The sequence below is a fragment of the Pteropus medius genome, unplaced genomic scaffold (assembly GCF_902729225.1).
Source record: "Pteropus medius unplaced genomic scaffold, Ma_sr-lr_union100, whole genome shotgun sequence".
Classification (NCBI taxonomy): domain Eukaryota; kingdom Metazoa; phylum Chordata; class Mammalia; order Chiroptera; family Pteropodidae; genus Pteropus; species Pteropus medius.
The window spans coordinates 31,736,403-31,757,608 of record NW_024354502.1 but is presented as its reverse complement, the minus strand read 5'-3'; the positions used below and the strand labels follow the sequence as shown (position 1 = coordinate 31,757,608).

Genomic DNA, 21,206 nt, shown 5'->3' with positions numbered 1-21,206 from the left:
TAACTGCTGAAGTCCTATTTCTGCACCGGACTGATCGAAGGCCGCATCTCACCTGTGCAAGGGAGGCCTATTCACAGCAGTGAAATGGCCGTCATATATGATATCAATTCTGCTGTAATGGGAGGTAAGATATCCTCTTGGTTGAGCAGAGATGAAATGAATGAAATCTCAAATAAATATTTGTCTATAAAACAATTAACATTTAATGGAATATTTAAATTCATAGATAACCTTTTCATAAAAAGTGAGAGATTGTGAGAATTTTCTCACAAACTTATCTTGGAAAAGCAGCCCTTTGCTTATGACTCTTCTTTGATAATAACTGATGCTGAGAAAGTATAAAATACCATCACTGATCTCGCCAAATGAGTTACTGGATGGCAAGTTTGCTGACAGCAAGGGCTTTGCCTTCTGTTTTTTCTTCCGGATGCCCTGGACATAACAGGCACTCAATAAACGTTTCTGGATGAATGAAATGAGTATAATAAAGAGATAGGTAGCAAAACAATAAGGAAGAGAAAACTTTGAAGAAGTAAATGAGTCAAATTGTCAGACTAAACCACAATATGTTTTTCCTCACAAAGTCTCCAGACAGCCAAGGATGAAAGATTCTGAGAGAATCTGGTGAGCAACAGCTATGGCATCCCCATTTTTTCTAAAACAATAAAACACAACACAAAAAAGCAAATAAGCAAAGCATACAGTATAGCTCTGGGGTGATTGTTTGACATCCAAAATACTCAGAAAAATTCAGGACAATAGTATTAGATCAGATCACTACAGTACTTTTCATTTAACACAAGGGCAAAAAAAGTTTTACAAGCAAACAAGAAAATGTTCAATATGTTTTACATATTTAATTCAATTACACAAGATGTATATAAATAAATGCAGTAGAGTATAATACTTACTTTTTAGTATTTTAACCCAATTTCTATGTTCTTGAGTCCCAGTGACCAAAGGCAATCACTTTTAAACCTTTTAGCTGTTTCTTTCAGTATTTGCATTCATATTTTAAAAAATATTCTTCAGCTGCTATTTCTTATCCATTTTTAATGTGTATTGGCTTCCTGCTGTGGAAGGTTAAAATTCAGCTCTCTAACCTTCTATGCGTACTTCTGTGCACCCTGTCAAAATTCTCTTAATTTAACTATATCACGATTTTTGGTTATAATACTCAATATTTGCATTACATTATTATGTCTGTTTATATACTGCTCATAACTGAACCCCACAGTATACTATAATTATATTTCTTTTCTTGTACAATCTTTTTTTTCTTCTAACATGAATAATTACTTTAGTTTTCTATTTGCTTTTTTTTTCTTATTTATCTAACACTAATTTCCCCATACTCTAGTACAGAACTAGAAGACTCATCTCATCAAATACAAACACAAAGGATCTTCCTAATTTATTGTTGTTTGTTTCCTTCTCTCCTGGAATCGGATCCTCCTGTCTGACCTGGAAAGGTTGTTTTCTGGGCCTGACACGGGTGATATCCAGGTGTCACCCTGGAACTTCTCTTTACCTCCCTTCAAGGAACTTCCTCCACTTTGCCCTAATTTCTGCATAATTTTTGGTTTATTCTCTCATCTTTGTAGAGCACCTCCTCCAGGAAATACCCAAAAAAGAATGTGCATGTGAGGCCAATTTTTGAGACCTTACATGTCTGTCTGAAAATAGCCTTATTCTTCCCTTGCATATGGTTGACATTTTGGCCAGGTACAAAATTCCAAATCAGAGATTATTTTCCCTCAGATTGGAAGGTACAGCTCTATTTCTTCTAGATTTCACTATTGCAGTTGAGAAGTCTGATACCAGCCTGCTTCCTGAGCCTTTGTATGTGACCTACTTTTTTCTGTTAAAACTTTTAGGAAAAATTTATTTTATTCACAGACTTTATCAGATGTGTCTTGGAATTGGTCCTTTTTTCATTCATCATGCTGGGCACTCAATGTACCCCTTCCATATGGAAATTTATGCCCTTCAATTTTGGGAAATTATTCTATATCATTCTTATATACTTTTCTTCCCTGCATTTTTTTTTCTAAAACTCTTATGAATCTTGTTTTGTACTTCCTAAAAGTTGCCTCTTATTTTCTATTTTCTCTCATGTTTGCTATCTCTGCATTTTTGTTCTATTTTGCAGGCATTATCTTCAACATTCCAACTCTTCACTCAATTTTTAATTTCTGCTATTATATGTTTAATTTCCAAGTCCTCTTTCATGAATGCAATATCTTCTCTAATCCTTCAAAGAATATCTATTATGATTTTTTGAAGTTTTTTCCTTCCTGCTTTTCCCTTTGTTTCCTCTGAGCCTCTTTTCTTATTTATTTGTTCTGGTCTCATTCCTTCATTATCCTAAAATATTTTATGATCCTTGGCTGTCCACTGTGAGACTCAAGAAACTGAACTTATGTGGTACGACAGTGTGGAGACCCAGCCATTTTATGGGACACTTCCAAATGTCTTCTCTCTTCAACTGGTCAGTTTAATTAGAAGAAGAATCTTCTAATCTTCTAATCCAGGGATAGAGAAATAAAAGCCTGACTGTCAGAGTTCCAGGTGCCCAGAAGGGAGATAGCACCTTTTCACATTTAGGTTTTCATGTCATATTCTTATTTTCTTTAAGGTGTCTAACCCGTATTCTCATCTGTATCTTGTTTCCAAGTCCAGAGCTTCTCTGGTCTAATTTCTTTAGAAAATAAACCTACCAAGCCACCAGGGATGAGAGTGGGGGGTCTCATTACTCCTTATTTGGGCTTTCCATTCATCATCAGATTTTGACCTCACCCTTCACACCTGTGTCTTCTAGCACAGCTTGTGGTTCCAAGTGCAGAGCCTTCCTTGTCCTGACCACAAATCCATCTCTTCACATTGACTTCCCTCTCTGTGGACAGCTGGCTTTCTATTTTCCACTTTCTGCTAATTCAATTCTCATTTATCCATTTGCTTTCTATCTTCCAAAAATGTGTTGACATCCCTTACCTATAAAGCCTTATCTACCATTTTTTGTCTATGTCAATTTATATCTTTCTTATTTGTTACCTATCATTTTGGGTAGTCTTAGGAAGCAGGAATAAACAAGTATGTTCAAACTGCCATGTATAAACCATAAGTACAAAAATCTTTTTTCATGAAAAAAAAATCTTGGTTAGAGAACTCTCTACAATAGAGTAGCATCCCTATTGGTTAACTAGCATTTGGTCATACCTTGACAAAAGTATTATGTTCAATTTTTGAGACTATAAATCATAATTTATAGATGATATAGAAAGAATTCAGATGAGATTAAAAAGTAGTTTAAAAAAAATAGATGATTTGTAAATAGATGATTTGTAAACTGGCTTAAGAGAAAGAGCAAACCAAGCACATTATATCACAAAGAGAAGGCTGATGGATTTAGTACTGACCATCAAGTAGATAAAGAATTATTATAGACACAGATGGTTGGCCTAACTTCTCTGTTTCCATTTGAAACAGAATAAGAAAATGGACTTAAGATACAGCATAAGGAAAATTCACTGACAGTGAATTATATTAAATATTACCAGGAGAGAGAGTGGAATTTTATTTTCTGGAATTATATTAAAAGTGAGAATGTCCCACTTCTTAGAGGTAAAATCCTGCACTAGATGACATTTAAATTCCTTCCAGCTGTATGTTTCTTTTCTTTCCAATAGATCTGTATGCAGAAAATAATCACTGCTATTCCAAGCTTCTTTTTTTTTTTTTTTTTGCTAATAGAAACATTCTTTTGGTAATAAGAAAGATTATTTCTAAAGGAAGTTCAGTCTGATTTCAAGATTCACACTTGCAACTTCCAATAATTTTTAAGCAAAATTAAAGACTTTCTACAGATTAAAAGAATGACTATATTCAAAATGTGGGTAGCACACTTCAATATTCTTTTAAAAAACTCCTATAAATGAAAATGATAACCCAACAGTGAAGAATAAATCCAAATAGCCAACTGACATGTAAAAATGACTTCAACTTCATTAGTCATCAGCAAAATGTAAAGAAAAACTACAATAAGATGCCACTCTATGCCCATGAGAATAACAATTTTTTTTTACCTGAAAATATGTTGCATAAATTCATATAACCCCTTTAGAAACGTGTTTGGCAGCATCTAGTAAATTTGAAGATATGCATGCTCTATGACCAGCAATTCCACTCCTCAACATATACTTAGAAGAACTATGAGTACACATCAGGATAGCTGTTAAAGAATGTTCCCAGCAGTACTCTATATAAAGTGTAAAATTGGACACGACTCAAATGTCCACTTGTAACAGACTGGCTAAATGAATTATCATATATTCACATAATGGAATATTTTGCAGCAATGAAAATGAATGAACTACAGCTACTTGTAACCATGGGAATGAATCTCACAAAAATGAAATTAAGCAAAAGAAGCCAGATATTAATGATTCCATCTAAATGGATCTTTACTTTAATTCTACTTAAATTAATTTCAAAAAAAAATCATTAGGAATCCATTAGGAAGCAAAACTATAAAGCAATCCAAAGAACTAATAATTTTGCAAATCTGGATAGTGGTTACCTTAGGGTAAAAAAGGGAAAGGACACAGTCATGCTTCTGCTGCCCTGGTAGGGTCTTGTTTCTTAATCCAGTGGTTATGCAATTGTTCACATTAAATGATTCTTCCAGCTGTACATTTGTTTTAATGTACTTCTCTCTATTATGTTATATTTCAAAATGTAAATGGTTAATATGAACAAATACAGCATTACATAAAGCAGATTCTCTGGCTCCTCAGCCCATACCAACAAAGTAACTATGGTTAACAACTTGGTGTGGATCCTTCCAGAGGTGCCTGAACGCCCTTTTTATAACTTATAAAAAAAAAGTGACAAGGAATCCAAAAGGGAATCATGCAATACCACGTTCATTGCAGAAGTTTTATTGTGAAATAGATGTCAATGTACTCCTTCTCAATTGAGTGAATTTTATTGAGACTCCTGGAACTCATGAGCAATTATAGCAAGGTCTGAGGATACAAGGTTACAAAAGTAAATCACTTTCCTATATACAAGCCATGAACAAATAGAATGTGAAACTAAAAATACAACACTACTTACATTAATGCCTCAAAATATGACATAATTAGATATAAATATAACAAAACATGTAAAAGATCTATGTGAGGAAAACTACAAAACTCTAACAAACAAAATCATAACAGAGCTAAATAAATGGAGATGTTCCATGCTTATGGATAGGAAGATTCAATATTATCAAGATGTCAATTCTTCTCAACTTCATCGATAGATTTACTGTGATTCCAAAATCTCAGCGAACTATTTTATGGATTTCAGCAAACTGATTCTAAAGTTTATAGAAAGAGACAAAACAAAAAAACAAAAAAAAAACACAGAATAGCTAACACGATATTGAAGAACAGGTTGGAAGACTGATACTATGTGACTTCAAAACTTACAATAAACTTACATAATGAATATAGTGTGGTATTGGTGAATAAAGCAGATCAATAAAGCAGATCAATGAAGCAGATCAATGAAGCAGAATAAAGAGCCTAGAAATAGAGCCACATAATACATAAACTGGTCTTTGACCAACAAGCAAAAGCAACACAGTGGAGCAAAGACAGTTTTTTCAGCAAGTGGTGTTGAAACAACTGGATATCCGCATGCAAAAAAATGAATCTAGACAAACTTTTCACAAAAATTCATTCAAAACGATCACAGACCTAAATGTAAAATGCAAAACTATAAAGCTCCTAGAAGATAACACAGGGGAAAACCTAGATGACCTTAGGCTTGATGATAACTTTTTAGAAACAACACCAAAGACACAATCCATAAAAGAAATGTCATGAGCTGGACTTCACTAAAATTAAACATTTCTGCTCTGCTAAAGACAATGACAACAGAATGAGAAGACAAACCACAGACTGAGAAAAAATATTTGCAAAAGATACATCTGATAAAGGACTATTATCCACAAATACAAAGAACTCTTGAAACTCAACAAGAAAACAAAACAAAAAACAATTAAAGAATTGGCAGAAGACCTTAACAGACATCTCACCAAACAAGATGTATACATGGCAAATAAGTATATGAAAAGATGCTCTACATCACATGTCATCAGAGAAATGTAAGTTAAAACAACAATGAGCTATCACTACACACCTATTAAAATGGCCAGAATCCAGAACACTGACTACACCAAATGCTGGTAAAGATGTGGAGCAACAGGAACTCTTATTTGCTACTGGTAGAAATGCAAAATAGCATGGTCACTTAGGAAGACAGTTGGTAGTTTCTTATAAAACTAAACATACTCTTATAGAAATCAGAAGTTGCGCTCCTTATTATTTACCCAAAGAAGCTGAAAATTTATGTGTACACAAAATCTCGCACGTGGATGTTTACAGATGCTTTATCATAACTGCCAAAACTTGGAAGCAACCAAGATGTCCTTTGGTAGGTAAATAAACTTTGGTACATCCAGACGATGGAATAATATTTAGCACTAAAAAGAAATGAGCTATCTAGTCATGAAAAGACATGGAGGGAACCTGAATTCCAATTAATAGGTAAAAAAAGCCAATCTGAAAATACTATGTACTGTAGTATGAGTCCAACTATAAAAGACCTTCTAGAAAAAGAAAAACTATGAATAGAGTTAAAAGCTTAGTTGTCAGGGTTGAGGGGGAAACAGATGCTAAGGGATAAAAAGGTAGAGCACAGAAGATTTTGAGGGCAGTGAAAACACTCTATGATACTATGAAGATGGATACATGTTATTACATGTACATAGAATGTACAACACCAAGAATGAATCCTAATATAAACTATGGACTTTGGGTGATTACAATGTGTCAATGTAGGTTCATCAATTATACCATAATTACCACTCTGGTGGGGGATGTTGATAATGGGAAAGGCTACACATGTGTAGGAACAGAGGGTATATGGGAAATCTCTGTACCTTTAAAAGAAGTTTTAAAATAGAATTATTATTCTCAGAGATCTGAGAAAATATTGCGTTCATAAAGTAAGTGCAGGATATTATGGAAAAATCAATCACAGAACTAACTGAATGCATGAAAAAAAATTTTTCAGACAAATTTTTTAAGTAAAAGGTTGGAAGATAAAGCAGAGAAAACCTTCCAGAATATAGCAAAATAAGAACATATAATTTTCAAACTGGAAAAGATAATTCCCAGTTTGTCCAATTGTACCTCATCTAATAGGAATCCTAGAAAAAGTGTACGGAGAAAGTGAGAGAAAATTAATAAGAGAAAATTGAGTGAAATAAACCAAAATAAACTACACACACACGCAAACCTTGAACACAATATGGAGAAATTTTGAAACCCCAAAGTGAAAGAGAATATCCTAAAGTTTTCCAAAGAGAAAGCACAGATCACATGCAATGAGATTGCTATCAGACTTTGCAACATTGGATACCAAAAGGGAGCAATAATATCTCAAAGCTCTGAGAGAAAATCAATTTGTCACTTATCAAATAAATAGTTTCAATTCTGATAACTGAAAAATCAGTGCACATGACAGGAATAGATGGGGAAAAAAGAAAAAGGGAAGGGTGGAGGTATTAAGATCCTCACCCTATAAGTCAGGGACCAAGTGAGCCCACCTAACAATGAAGCAAGATCTAAAATATAACCACATACTTAAATTACTTAAATAGAGGAACTAAAAATTATGATGCAACTATGTTGGGTAAAGGGGGAGGAGAGATGGAAAACTGTGACAGGAAACCAGTAGACGTTGTACAAATTGACAAATGAGGAAATAACAGTATAAGTGTAGTACTTAGATATATAACAATAACTACCAGAAAAAGCAGTTACAGGAGTTAAAAGTAGTTTCTTTTGGCAAGAAGGAAAGGGGGTGGGAAAGGGTGAGGCAAGGAAACCATTGTGTTTGGTTTTTTTTTTTATTCTGCTTCATTCTGCACTATCTGACTTTTTAGCCATGGGCATGAGTTACTTTGATTTCAAAAAACTTTTTAAGAGGCTTTATTCTAAAATATATTTATAACTTGGTTATTGATCTGCTATTGCACAGAAGGTTGTGAGTGACTGAGGGATAGATAGTGGAGCCACCAATTAAGAGAGTACTCAGAGAGAAGACCAGGCTGTGGGGGAAAATGAAGAATCTGACTGAGAAGCTGTAGCCCTTGAAGTGCCTGTGGCACACCCAAGAAAAAATGACTACATAGACTTGGAAATGCGGATCAAACACTTAAGAGAGAGATTTAGGGCAGAGATGACAATTTGACAGTCATCTCTGTATGGATTAGTTAAAGCCAAGATTGTCAGTAACACTATCCAGGAAGAACAAGTGGAGGGAGTAAAGAAGTGGGCCACAGATGAAACCCTAGAGAACATCAATGTCAAATGGAGGGAGAAGCCTGCAAAGGAAAACCAGGAATGTTTGGCGTTATGGAAGCCAAAGAGGTGGAGTTTGAAGAAGGAAAGTAACAATCAGATGCGACGGAGAGGTCCACTTTAAAGGGTCATAACTCCCAAACTTTTCAAGATTTCATATGCTTCCCATAAGTACTCTCTGACCTATATATTTGAAGTGTATCCAATAGACTGAAGCACAATTCCCACATATCTAATAAGGAACTAAAACAAGACCTTGACACCAGCTCAACTGGAAACATCTGTAAACATTCAAATGCATCTCTGTAGTTAAGATGCTGTTTAGTGCTTCAAACTATACACTTTTAGACTCCACTTGGCACATTACAGGTAGTTAAGTTCCAAGGGAATTAAGAAATCCATTTCTGCTCACGTTTCCTTACAAAATTTATTGTCACTCATATAGACTCTGCCTACAAGTACGGTATGTCTGCTTTGCGGGAAATATTCAACCTGGTGTGTAAACTACCGAAAATGCAACTTTGTGGAAACACGCCCACCCCACACATTCCTCCCCCTAGTAACTCAGCAGTGGGGGAGAGCCATAGAAACCGAAGAAGTGAAACACTCATCTTCATTTGGCCTCTGGAGCCCCATTTTAAAAACAGCCATCTGGAATGTGTATTTCAGTGGTGTATTTTTCCCTCAAAGATAAGAACAACAATAACAATGAAAGTTGTGATAATAAACATGCACAGTATCCTGCATTAACAAACTACGTGAATATTTTATTAGCAGATAAAATCCTGATTTAACCTGTGTTCCTTTTATTTTAGAAAGGGAAAAAAACAGACGACAATCAGTATTCACGAAATCCAATGGATCTGCCTTTGGCATCAATTCAGAGTCAAGATTCAGTGTCACTGCACCACACAGCAAGGGAGACTGCTCTCCAATAGCGTCGCTCCCTAGTCCATTTAATGAGTTGGCACAATTGGAACTCTGCATTATTGGGACTGTTCTGTATGCAAGCTCCTATCTACTGCAAGCAGGCACAAACTAATAGATTCTCTTTTTTTCCCCCAGGATAATTTCTTTATTGCCAATACGCGGAGCCACAGTAGTCATACTAATGCACCATCAATCTTGAAGCAAATCTAACCCCAAAAACAGTCAGCAATTTTCAGGTCAATGCAGAGATTAAAGTAGAACATTATGAAGTTTCCAGATGTAAACTAAATTTGAACCAGACTCAGACAATTATGTAAATCAGATACCAAGTCAGTGACACCTGTGGGCAGGTGTGCTATAAACAAACCTTGTACCACTGCAGATGAGAAAGACCATCTGCCAAGCAGTCTTAAACCTTGACTTGAATATCCTTCAGAAAAGAAGAGCAAAATTAAACCCTGGAAAAGCATTCTGAAAGGGAACAGGCAAAACCGTGGAGGAGCCTGAATTTCTCTTACATTTCACATCCAATACTTCTGCACATCTGGTTCCTCTACCTTTAAAATAGATCAAGAAATCCCCGAGGTGTCACTATTTCACTCATTACTCCAAATTCCCCATCGTCTTGGTCTCTTACCATAAAACTGCAGTAGCCTCCTCATCTCCATGCCTCTTCTATTCTTACCTCTCTGCAGACTATTCTACAGCAGCCAGGGTGTACTTTTCAAAACTGAAGTCAGAATTTGTTATTTCCCTGCTCAAAACTCTCTAATGTCTTCCCTACACACTTAGAATAAATCCCAAAGTAAGATGACCTTTGAACATTGCAGGATTAGAGGCATCAACCCCTCAAGCAGTTGAAAACCCACATATAACTTTCGACTACCCAAAAACTTAACTACTACTAGCCTACTGTTGATGGGAAGCCTGACTGATAACATAAACAGTAGATTAACACATATTGTATATATGTATTATATACTGTATTCTTACAATAAAGTAAGCTAGAGAAAAGAAAATGTTATTAAGAAAGTCATAAGGAAGAGAAAATACATTTACAGTACTGTATGTATTTATTGAAAAACATCTGCACACAAGTGGACCCACGTAGTTCAAACCCGTGTTGTTGAAGGGTCAACTGTACTTACCGTGGTCTCCAAGCCTCTAGAGCAGCGGACCCCAACCTTTTCGGCATCAGGGACCAGTGCTGCTATGAGAATCTAATGCCTGATGATCTGAGGTGGAGCTGAGGCAGTGATGCTAGCGCTGGGGAGTGGCTGCAAATACAGATGAAGCTTTGTTCACTTGCCCACTGCTCACCTCCTGCTGTACGGCCCGGTTCCTAACTGGCCACAGACTAGTCCTTGGCTCGGACTAGTCGGTTTGGAACCCCTGCTCTAGAGGATCTGGCACCCAGCCTCATCTCCCACCTCATGGCTCCCCGTTACCTGCTTGAGCTACACTGACTGCCTTGCTGTTCTGGGAACACACTAAGCAATTGCATTTTCTGTTCTCTTTTCTTAGAACATTCTTCTCAAGACTACCCACAGGGCTTAATCCTACATTTCATTCAAGTTTTGCTCGAATGTCACCTCCTCAGTGAGATTTTTTTTGACCATCCTGCCCAAAACAGCATTCCCTGTCACCTGGATTGTCTTCCATTATTTTATTTTTCTTCTCGTGACTGCTCAATGCCTGTCATAGCTCTTTGTTTATTGCCAATCTCCTACTTAGGAATATAAACCCCATAAGAGAAGAACATCATTTACTCACCACTATATCCCCAGTATGTAGAACATTTCTCACCCATAATACATTCTCAATAAATTTGTGTTGAACAGAGGAATTAAGAAATAAATACATTTAGTTTCAACTCTTACAATACCTACCTTTCTGATTTTAGGCAAATCAGTAGTTTCATCTTTGGGATAAGGAAACTAGACCGTATGGTTGCTAACGTCTCCTCTGACTCTAAAACTCTAATATTTCCTTAATCAGCTTATCACCACCACAAAACATTGGGAAGCTACCATTTGATTAGTATACATCAAGTTTGCTGTAAATGATATTAATAGTTCAGCTGCTCATTAAAACTATCTCTTAGCACACTTTAACATGTCCAATTTGTTTCAATTGTCAGTAGTATCATTACACACACACACACACACACACACACACACACTCTCTCTCTCAATAGCATAGCCACTCCTGTGAGGTAGGAACCGTTTTCTCAGGCTGGCTACTTGGCTCTCTGTTATTCCAAACACTGTATTAAAACAAACTTTTTTATTTTTAATAATTAGAAATCCAAGGGTTCCTACAGCTGAGCAACTTATACCTTCAAGGTTTCCAGGTGATTTCTGAAAATGCTTGAAAAAAAATATGTTTATTAAAAACAGAAATACAGATGATCTGGAAAGTTAATTAACATCAACCAAAATCATATCATATATTTTACATCATGGAGCTTTTATCTAGATTTTACTTTTTTAACTTACAACACTTGTCCTTTGCCTCCAAAAGTGAAAACTATTTTTAGAAAATACACTACTCAATTACTGACTCAACATTCAAATTATTAGTGTCATAAGTTACCCAAGAAAAGAAAAACTCCACACTGACATTTAATTTAGAATTGAAATGGAATAATGAACAAGTTTTAAATCTAATTATCTAAAATTGTTTATCAAAAGATAAGTCCATTACATGAATGTCACCAACATTTTTGCGAAGACATTTTTAAAAGAACCCTTTTATCTATTTAAGAATTTACATAAAGGAATTTTCTCATTATTAACCAAACTGAAACATTCTGAGCATGATTTGAAATTTTCCAAAGGAAACCAGTTTCCAAATATTTGATATTCCTTAAGCTACATGCATGCGTAAATAGTTCTATTTCAATGCAACTATGCCTTTCGCATCAAAAAAACTTAATTTTTATCCTTCAGGAACTTCAAATGAAGTTAAATATTTTGAAGTCTTATTTTAACAACAAAGATGGTATAAGAAAAGAAAATCGCAAACTAACATTTCTCATAAATATAGACACAAAAACCCCCACTCAAAATTTTAGCAAACTGAATCCAGTAATATATAAAATATCAAGACGATTTTATCTCAGGTACTAAGTTGGTTTAACATGCTGAAATCAGGGATTTAACTTCTCATATTAACATTCTAAGGCAGAAAAATCATATAATCTCAATAAATGCAGAAAATATATTTAATAAAATTCAACATTTGTGATTTAAGACTCATAGAAAAATAAGAACAAGAAGTCACATCTTTCTTTCCTCTTTATTAAATTGCCTACTCCCTCCAAAAACAAATGCTATAGCCAACATCACACTTAAGGGTTACATGTAGAAAACTGCCCATTGAAATTAGAAGGACAAATGTCAACCATCAGGACTTGCAGTCAACAGTAAATGGAGGCCCTAGCCTGTGTAGTCGGCATAAATAAATACGTGGTGTAAAGACTGGAAAGAAACAAAGCTGTCAATATTCACAAATGATAGGATTATGTCTGTAGAATATCTAAAGGTATTTATAGATAAGCTGTTACAATAGGAGCATTTAGCAACGTAGAAAAATCAATTAGCAATGTAGAAAAACCAACTAAATTTCTATGATACAAGCAGAAAATTAAATCCTCAAAAAGAACATTTGCAACATTATAAAAAATACGTGTCTACCAATAATTCTAACAAAAGATATGTAAGGTTTCTGAGGAAAAAACTATAAAACTTTAGTAAGACTTAAAACGACTCAATACTGTAAAGATATCAGTTTTCTCCAAATTAATTCATATATCTGATGCAATCCCACTCGAAATCTCAAAATTTTATTTGGGGGACGTGGAACTTGAACAAGTTGGTTTTAAAATTTTATATGGAAATGTAAAGAGCCAAGAGAAGTCAAGACTCTCTTGAGGAACAAGAATTCCTTCTCATATATCAAGACTTTTTTTTTTTTTTTTAAATTAAACCAGTGTGGTATAGGCATAGAACAGTAGGACAAACTAGAATGCTTAGAAACAGACTTATTCACACTCAGTGGTATATGATATATCACAGAGGTAGAAAGGATAGTCTTTTCAATAAATATCCATAGAAAATAAGTTAATTTGGATCCACACATAAAAACTAATTTCAGGCGAACTTCAGAATTAAACGTGAAAGGCTAAATTTAATATAGAAAATAACAATGTAGAAAATACATTAAATATATAATTTAATATAGAAAATACATCAATACCTTGGGGTAGGAAAGGATGTCTTAAGGTACAAAAAGCACAGACCATAAAGGAAATGATTTCTAAATGTGACTACATGAAAATTAAAGTTTTCTGTTCACCAAGAAACACCATATGAAGAGTTATCACTGAGTGGGAGAAGAGATTAGCTATATGTATAACTAACAGAAGACCGGGATCCAGAATGTATAAGGAATTCTGCATACAATTCAAGAGAGGTAGATGGCACAACAGAAAAATGATCTGCTTCGCAAAAGAGGAACTTCATATGATCATAAGAAAAGGTCATCAACCTCACTAGAAACAGAGAAAAGCAAAGAAAAATCACAGAGATGAATATTGAATTTTATTACACCCTGGTTTAACAAATATGTATATCTGTTACATATATATCAATACTAAGTGTTGGCAAGATCACACGACCACCCTGTTATATAGCAGAGTTAAAAAAAAGGCCAGCAATTCCTCTTCTAGGCTAACTCATGCTAGCGCACATGGGAATATAAGCATAAAAATAGTCACAGTTGCATCATTTTTATTCACCAAATGGTTAACAACCCTAAGAGGTGGATAAATATGTCATATTTTCATTCATGAAATACTATATGGCAGTGAAATTTAACTATAGCTGCAAAATAAATGCATCTTACAAACCTAATGCAGAACAAAGGACACAAAAGATGATGTACAGCCTGCCTCCATTTACAAATGATTTAAAAACAAGTAAAAGAAAATTATTTTATTTAAAGAGTGATGAAATTATTTTTTAAAGCAAGAAAACTATTTTCATAAAAACGAGAAGAGTGGTTACCTGTGGGAGGGGGAAGGGCTATGACCAGGAAGGAACCATGGAAGGCTTTAGGAGAAATGGCAATATTCTGGGTTACACAGATGTTTACTTTTTAATTATTCATTAACCTACACAATTATAGTCTATGAAAATAAATATGTAAATTTTAGAGCTTGATCTGGGGATATACTGGATGTTTCATTAGCTGAAATAAGTACAATAATATAGGAGAATGTTAAGAAATAGACTAAATAAGAGTAGAGTCTATTCCCTATTTATTAGTTCCTCTTCTTAGCCCCACTGGCTCTTCACATGGAAGCCATCCGTTGTATCACAGAGCCTATGAAAAGCTTCATATCCAAGTGCTACTTTCATCTACTGCTGGAGTTTACTTTGAGCCATTGTGCTGTGGTCCAACGATGACATATGTGCAAGCCTTGTTTTCCTTTACGAGGGCAAAGAGAGAAGTGGGGGAAGGGCAGGGAATATGAAAGGGAAAGACTCGACTGACCCCACTTGCCTTGTAAGTGAAACTATCACAAGACCAAGAGCAAAAAGTATTTGCTGTGAAGCTAATTCTACTTGCAATAAATCAATGCAGTAAGAAAGGCCAGTGGAGGCAACAGATGGCCGCGGCCAGAGGAGAGGCCAGCAGGGACCAAGGAGGCAAGAAAGTAAGGGGGACGTTAACCAGAGCAGAGCCCAGACCAGTTAGTGAAGAGTCACTGCTTTTCCAGCATGAGACGCCTCCTTCCCCCACCTCTCACTCCCGATCCCTAGAGTGTCTTGACCTTCCATCATCCTCACCCTCTCTTGCTGAGCTCCCACAAGGGACTCTGTGCTGAGGCCTCACCTGACACATGAAGGCTGTGTGGGGAGAAGAGCTGCTGTGACACCTCTCTGAGCACTGCCATCCTGCCACAACCCTCAATCTTGCTACAGCTGAATGAGAAGCTGGGACCCTGGCTTCTAATTATTCTTCTAAATAAGCCATATCGAATGCAGCTCAGGCTTTAAGATAGTTCACTCAATCTTCAACTTTGAAAATGCCATTCAAGGTCATTTAAAGTATGTTTTTTTATTAAGTTGATTTGCTCATTTCCTAAAAATTCCTTAGGCTCATGCAGAAAAGTTATTTCGAAGTTCCCTTTTACACAGAATAATGATGACTTTAAAAAAATCATTTTCAACATACAGAAGCAACTAGCAAGTCAATGACGACCTAGAGTCACCTTTCACTGCTTCCACTCTGTGAAAGCCCAACCTCCACCCTTCACATCCATCTTCCAAAGTACCCAGTCCAACCAATACCATCATCTCCTTTAAATCTACCTGCTCTCCGCTATTCCCCCAGCAACTGCTCTACTTGAGGTCCTCATCTTTGGGCCCTACCATGACTTACCACAGTAGCCTCCTCAGCACTCTTCCTACCTCCAATTATTTCTTTAATCTACCCTTCGGGGTGACTGGACCAAGCCTCCTAACCATAAGTCTGCTCAGAGTCCTCTAAGCCTCAGACAGAGTCACTGACTCCCAGGGGCTCATAGAGACTGTTAGGGTTCCTTGCAGAGCACTCAAAGGCCTCCGACCCGCCCTCTCAGCCTCCTCCGCGCCACACTGCTCCCCACAGCCACTGCCCTCCCCTCCATGACTCCGAGTGTGGAAGGTGTGTCTCCACTGCTCTACTCACCACACACCTACTCCTACAAATCATATTCCTTCCACTGGTAACTTCCCCACCCTGATTTGATCCTTCTATGTTCTGTGCACCCACAAGACTTTTCTTAAACTTCAGATGAAGTGTTCATTTCACTTAACATGCCCACAGCCAAACTTTGAATTTTCCTATGGAAAGTGGCCCTTCCTTGGGCTTCCCTATCTCAGTACGTGGAGCTACCATCCACCTGGTTGCTCAGACCGAAAAGCCAGGCCTCATTCGTGATGCCTTTCTTTCTCTCCCCTCACATGCAGTCCATCAGCAGCCCTGTCTGCACAACCTCAAGAGTCTGGCCCAAATACGGCTTCTCTCCAGCCCCACAGCCACCACCTCCTGACGGCTCCCCTGCTCTAGTTCTGTGACCCTGTAACCTCTTCTCCACGAAGGAGGCAGGAAGACCTTTTAAAAACATAAAGCCGATACTATCACTCCCTTTGTTAAAGGAATCCACTGACACCATTGATTTTAAAATAAAATTCCTTACCTTTGTCAAAATCTTGAATCACCATGCCGGCTTCATATTAGGTTAGAATTCCCTTGGGAACAAAACAAAACAAAAAAAACAATAGCAACAAAAGTGAATGCCAGGTTCCACCGTCAGAGATGCAGATTTAATTTGTCTGGGGTGAGATCCAGGTACATTTCCAAAGTTCCTGCAGACGTTTCTAATGTGAAACCTGGACTAGAACCACAGAACCCGGAGACGGGCCCTAACTCTCTTTCGATCTCATTTTCTCCAAAAGACCTCTCACCCACTATGCTTCATTGTTTGGTTCCTCAAAGAGGGCAAGCTCATTCTTGCCTCAGGGCCCTTGCAAGAGCTATTCCCACTGCCTTGTTAAGTTTCCGCACCCTCTCCAGCCAATCCATAAGGCTCACTCCTTCGTGTCCAATCCGAATTCATCTTAAATATCACCTCCCTAAAGAGGCCTTCTAGGATCACCCAATCAAAAGAAGTTACCAGTCACTCTGTAACATACCTTATTTTAATTCTCTGCGTAGCACTTACCATTCTCTAATACTTCTCTTGTTTGTTTACTGTCTATTCTTCCCACTAGAACATAAACTCCATGAAAACAACATCCTTTCTCAAGTTCTAAAAAGTGCTTGGCATACAGTAGGAATTTGGTAAACATCTGTTGAATAAATACATAATAAGCAAGTGAACATTTCCGGGTCACCCCTAGCTATCCCGCAACACTGTGATTTGCACAAGAAAGCACCTCCATGAGTCCATTCCATTTTAGGAACTGAAAATAATCATTATATTACAAATTTGGCTAACTCTAAAGGTTACAGTCATCCTTACTGAAAAATATCCTTTCCTATCCTATAGCGAGAGAATAAAATATTACTTTAGAGACTAAAATCCAACTTTCAGAAAAGTTCTAAAACTGAACATCATATAAAAAAATTACAGGTCTATCTGACTCCCAGAGTGAGTAAATTTAAAATAAAAGATCTCTTCAATTTCCTCTGACATATAACTGTCACTTCTCTAGGCAATGTAGCACGGTGCTTACTCTCCTGGCTACAACTACATTCTTCAGCATCATGTAAATTTTCTAAATTAAATATTTTAACCTATATTTATAACATTTATTTATATAATCATGTTGTTAGATATACCTTTCATACACAAGGTCCTCCGATAATCAATTTTAGTAAAAATAAACAGGAAGTCTATAGGTTAAACAAGGGAGATATTCAAATATTATTCCTTCTAGCTCCACTTTTTGGGTAGTAAAAGTAGAGGTACCTCTTGATACATTAAAGAAACTCAAGGCTTATCTAGTCTCTAAGTGTCCATTTCTAGATGTATTGAGAAAATCATCATTATCAAAAAATAGCTTCTATTTTTTAGTAGGCTAAATGCTGGTCTCCAAAAAGATACATCCACACCTTAACCCCTAGAACCTGTGAATATTATTTTACATGGCAAAAGAGTGAATATTACTTTATATGGCCAAAAAAAAAAAAAAGTGATTAAGTTAATAATCTTGAGAGGGGGAACTTATTCTAGATTATTCAAGTGGGCCTAAATGCAATCCCATGTGTCCTTATGAGAGAGGCAGAGGCAGTTCTGACACAGAAGAGGAGGGGAAAATATGATCATAGAAACAGAGACTGGAGGGATGTGGCCCAAAGCCAACAAATGCCTGGAATTTCCAGAAGGTACAAGAGGCCAGGAATGCATTCTCTCCTAGAGCCTTCAGAGGGTACACAGCCCCATCAACACCTTGATTTTAGATGGCCAGCCTTCAAAACTGTGAAAGAATAAATTTCTGTTTTAAGCTTCCCAGTGGTGTTTGTTACAACAACCATAGGAAACTAATATACACTTAATTGGTAGTTAATAATATGCACTAAATATTATGAAAAGCACAACGTAAGAAATTTGACAACTATCAAATAAAATTTTGGTGTCAAAGAAAATAAATTTCTTTAACATTTACATTTTAAGTAAGTATACTTTAAGTGTATGAAATTTCCATTTTGCAGGACAGATCTAGAAAATGGTGCTCCATTCTCATTATGATTTGAAGCCACACATTTGATAGCTCTGTAAGGTAGTTTCCCATCTGAAGATATAAGTTTTAATTTATTTTTCTTCTTCTATGGTGTTTTTTTCACTTTGCAATTAATAGGAAGCTTTGTATATCAGGAAAGACAGAAACCAAAGGATGGATGAAATACACACATAAACTAGAAATAGTACCAAGGATTCCCTACAATGCAACGTTGATTATCTCTACCAATCTTTTTTTTTTTTAAGATTAAAATTCTCGACTCAGGGTTGTAGGGATAATGTGGAAAAGGATGATAATGGCTACCCCTCTTAAGATTCATAGAGTCTTTGTGCTAAATAGTCCTGGAAGAGTATTTACTGCCAAACTTCATCCTAAGGAAGGGAACACAAAGGCTTCAAGGGGGAGGCCCATGCCATGAGAGAACCAGAAGGACTCCAGGTATCTTGTTTCTGGCTCAGACCCTTTGCAAAAGCAATGTGCTGCCTACAGAAGGATGAGGATGAAATTCTCAATTCACACATTGTCTGCTTTCCTCCACCAGTAACAGGGGCGAGTTTTCTCTGATTCAATGAAAACACCTGGTCACCTTTAGGGCTAATGGCAAAATGTGGGATTGGGATACAGATTGTTTCAACTGAAAAGACTCAAGCCTAGGCTTGATCGGAGAGGGGGAAAAAATGACAAAACGAAAACCCAAAATGATGATAATGAGCCAGTCCTTGCTCAGAACGAGATTCCCACCAGCACAAAAAAGAAGCCTTAGGCAATTGTAAACATCAATTCTAACAAAGTCAATTAGCCAAGAAAGAGAGTGAAAGGATCTTCCTGGAACCCATCCCAGGTAATAATGAACAATCTAAAAGATTACCTTTTAATGAGCGTGGGTCAATATTGCCATCTTCCCATTAAAGAGACCGTGTGATAGACAAAGTGTGTGATAAAAGTCACCATTCAATCAGATAAAAACTCTTAACGACTGGGAATAGGAGGTGACTTCCTTAATCTAATGAAGGGGATTTACAAAAAAACTAAAACAGGCATTATACTTATTGGTGAAATGTTAAAAGTTTTCCCTTCAAGGTCAGAAATCCGGACACCCAGCAACACTTCCCTTCAACACTGTACTCAAGATCTGGGCCTGCAGTAAGTCAAGAAAAAGAGGAAAAAAGGAAAAGGAATGGAAAAGAAGAAATAAAATTGTCAGTATATACTGATGTGTGATTTATGTGTAGGAAATTCGAAAGAAGGCATGATAACATATTAGAATTAATGAGAGTTTAACAGAGTTGCTACGCACAAAATTCAATATGGAAAAATGAGTATAAAGAAAAGTATGTTGGACTATAAGATCTAAAGTGGCATTTTATGGAGATATATATCTATATATCTATATGTGTATCAATTGTATACATATTGTGTGTGTGTGTATATATATATATATATATATATATATATATATTCAACACATCTGAGATTCTGCTCAGTCAATCCATTTAGAATAAGTGGTCCAAACCAGTGGATATATATTCAGGTTACTTCATCCTTGCATGGGTATTATTTGAAATTTCTACCTTATTTTTTAGTTATTCCCATGTTAGAGGTACCTTTAAATGTAGGTAGAATGAACAGCTTCCCTTAATGTAATATTTATAAAGTAGACTTCTCAAAATTCTCCATTAGTCTGAAAACATCAGAAATGCAAGCATCAGTGGTTAATTCCTTTGAGATAAGACACTATGTCTCCTAGAATCCATTTTCAGAAGAAAAATACTTCCTGAAGGAAATAACATAAAGGAGCCTCTATCCAATTTTAATACCAAACTTAATTTACCCAACTAGAAGCAAGATTTTGGGGAATCAATTCTGACAACATAGAAGAGAAAGGCAAAGCACTTTTAGGGAGACGGGTCCAGAGTACCTTGCGCTTCTATTAGCCAAATGGGTCGGCACAGTGAGGTATCCTGGAAAACACAAAATTAATGACACTACAGTGTAAAGGAAAAGTGGAAAGCCGCTAGAGACAAGCATAATGCACTTGACAATTTAGCCATGGAAGTGGTCCTGCTGTCAAGATGTGTTTGAGAGACTATTATTTATGGTGCTTTATCATGTACGGTAAACCCGTGAAAGCAGGAGTTATATTTTATTCTCTTATAGACCCACAGCACAGTAAAGTACTTTGAACCCAGTAGGAACGCAATAATGCCACCTGATGAATTAAGAATTCACTTAAAAACAAGTTACTGAGTTCGGGGGCTATAAAAATTGTATTTTTAAATTAGAGCTAGCATTTTTTTCTTTAATGTTAAAGGTTGGTTGTTGGCAATACTAAGTGTTGACAAAGATGTGAAACAACTGGAACTTGCATATATTGCTGGTGGGAGTCTAAATTGACATAACCAATTTGGAAAACTTATTAGTGTTTTCTAAAGATAAAAAGAGGCTACTCTCTGACCCAGTAATTAAAGAACATAGTACATCCACCAGAAAACATGTACAAGGATATTCAGAGCAGCTTTATTCATAATAGCCAAAAATTAGAACAAACTGTCCATCAACA

General features: G+C 36.2%; 1 long non-coding RNA gene across 3 annotated transcripts in view; it reads right to left on the bottom strand.

The window, feature by feature from the left end:
• Window positions 1–12,631: 12,631 nt before the first annotated feature.
• The window catches only part of LOC120595702 (uncharacterized), a 33,233-nt gene continuing 24,658 nt past the window's right edge, over window positions 12,632–21,206 (bottom strand). The window contains exons 3-4 of one of the 3 annotated variants that reach the window (XR_005650999.1): window positions 16,600–16,651; window positions 12,632–14,843 (exon numbers count right to left, since the gene is read on the bottom strand). This is a non-coding gene — a long non-coding RNA (uncharacterized LOC120595702). Of the gene's footprint in view, window positions 16,652–20,128; window positions 20,608–21,206 lie in introns of those variants that run through there. The other 2 variants (XR_005650996.1, XR_005651000.1) reach the window with 2 other exon arrangements.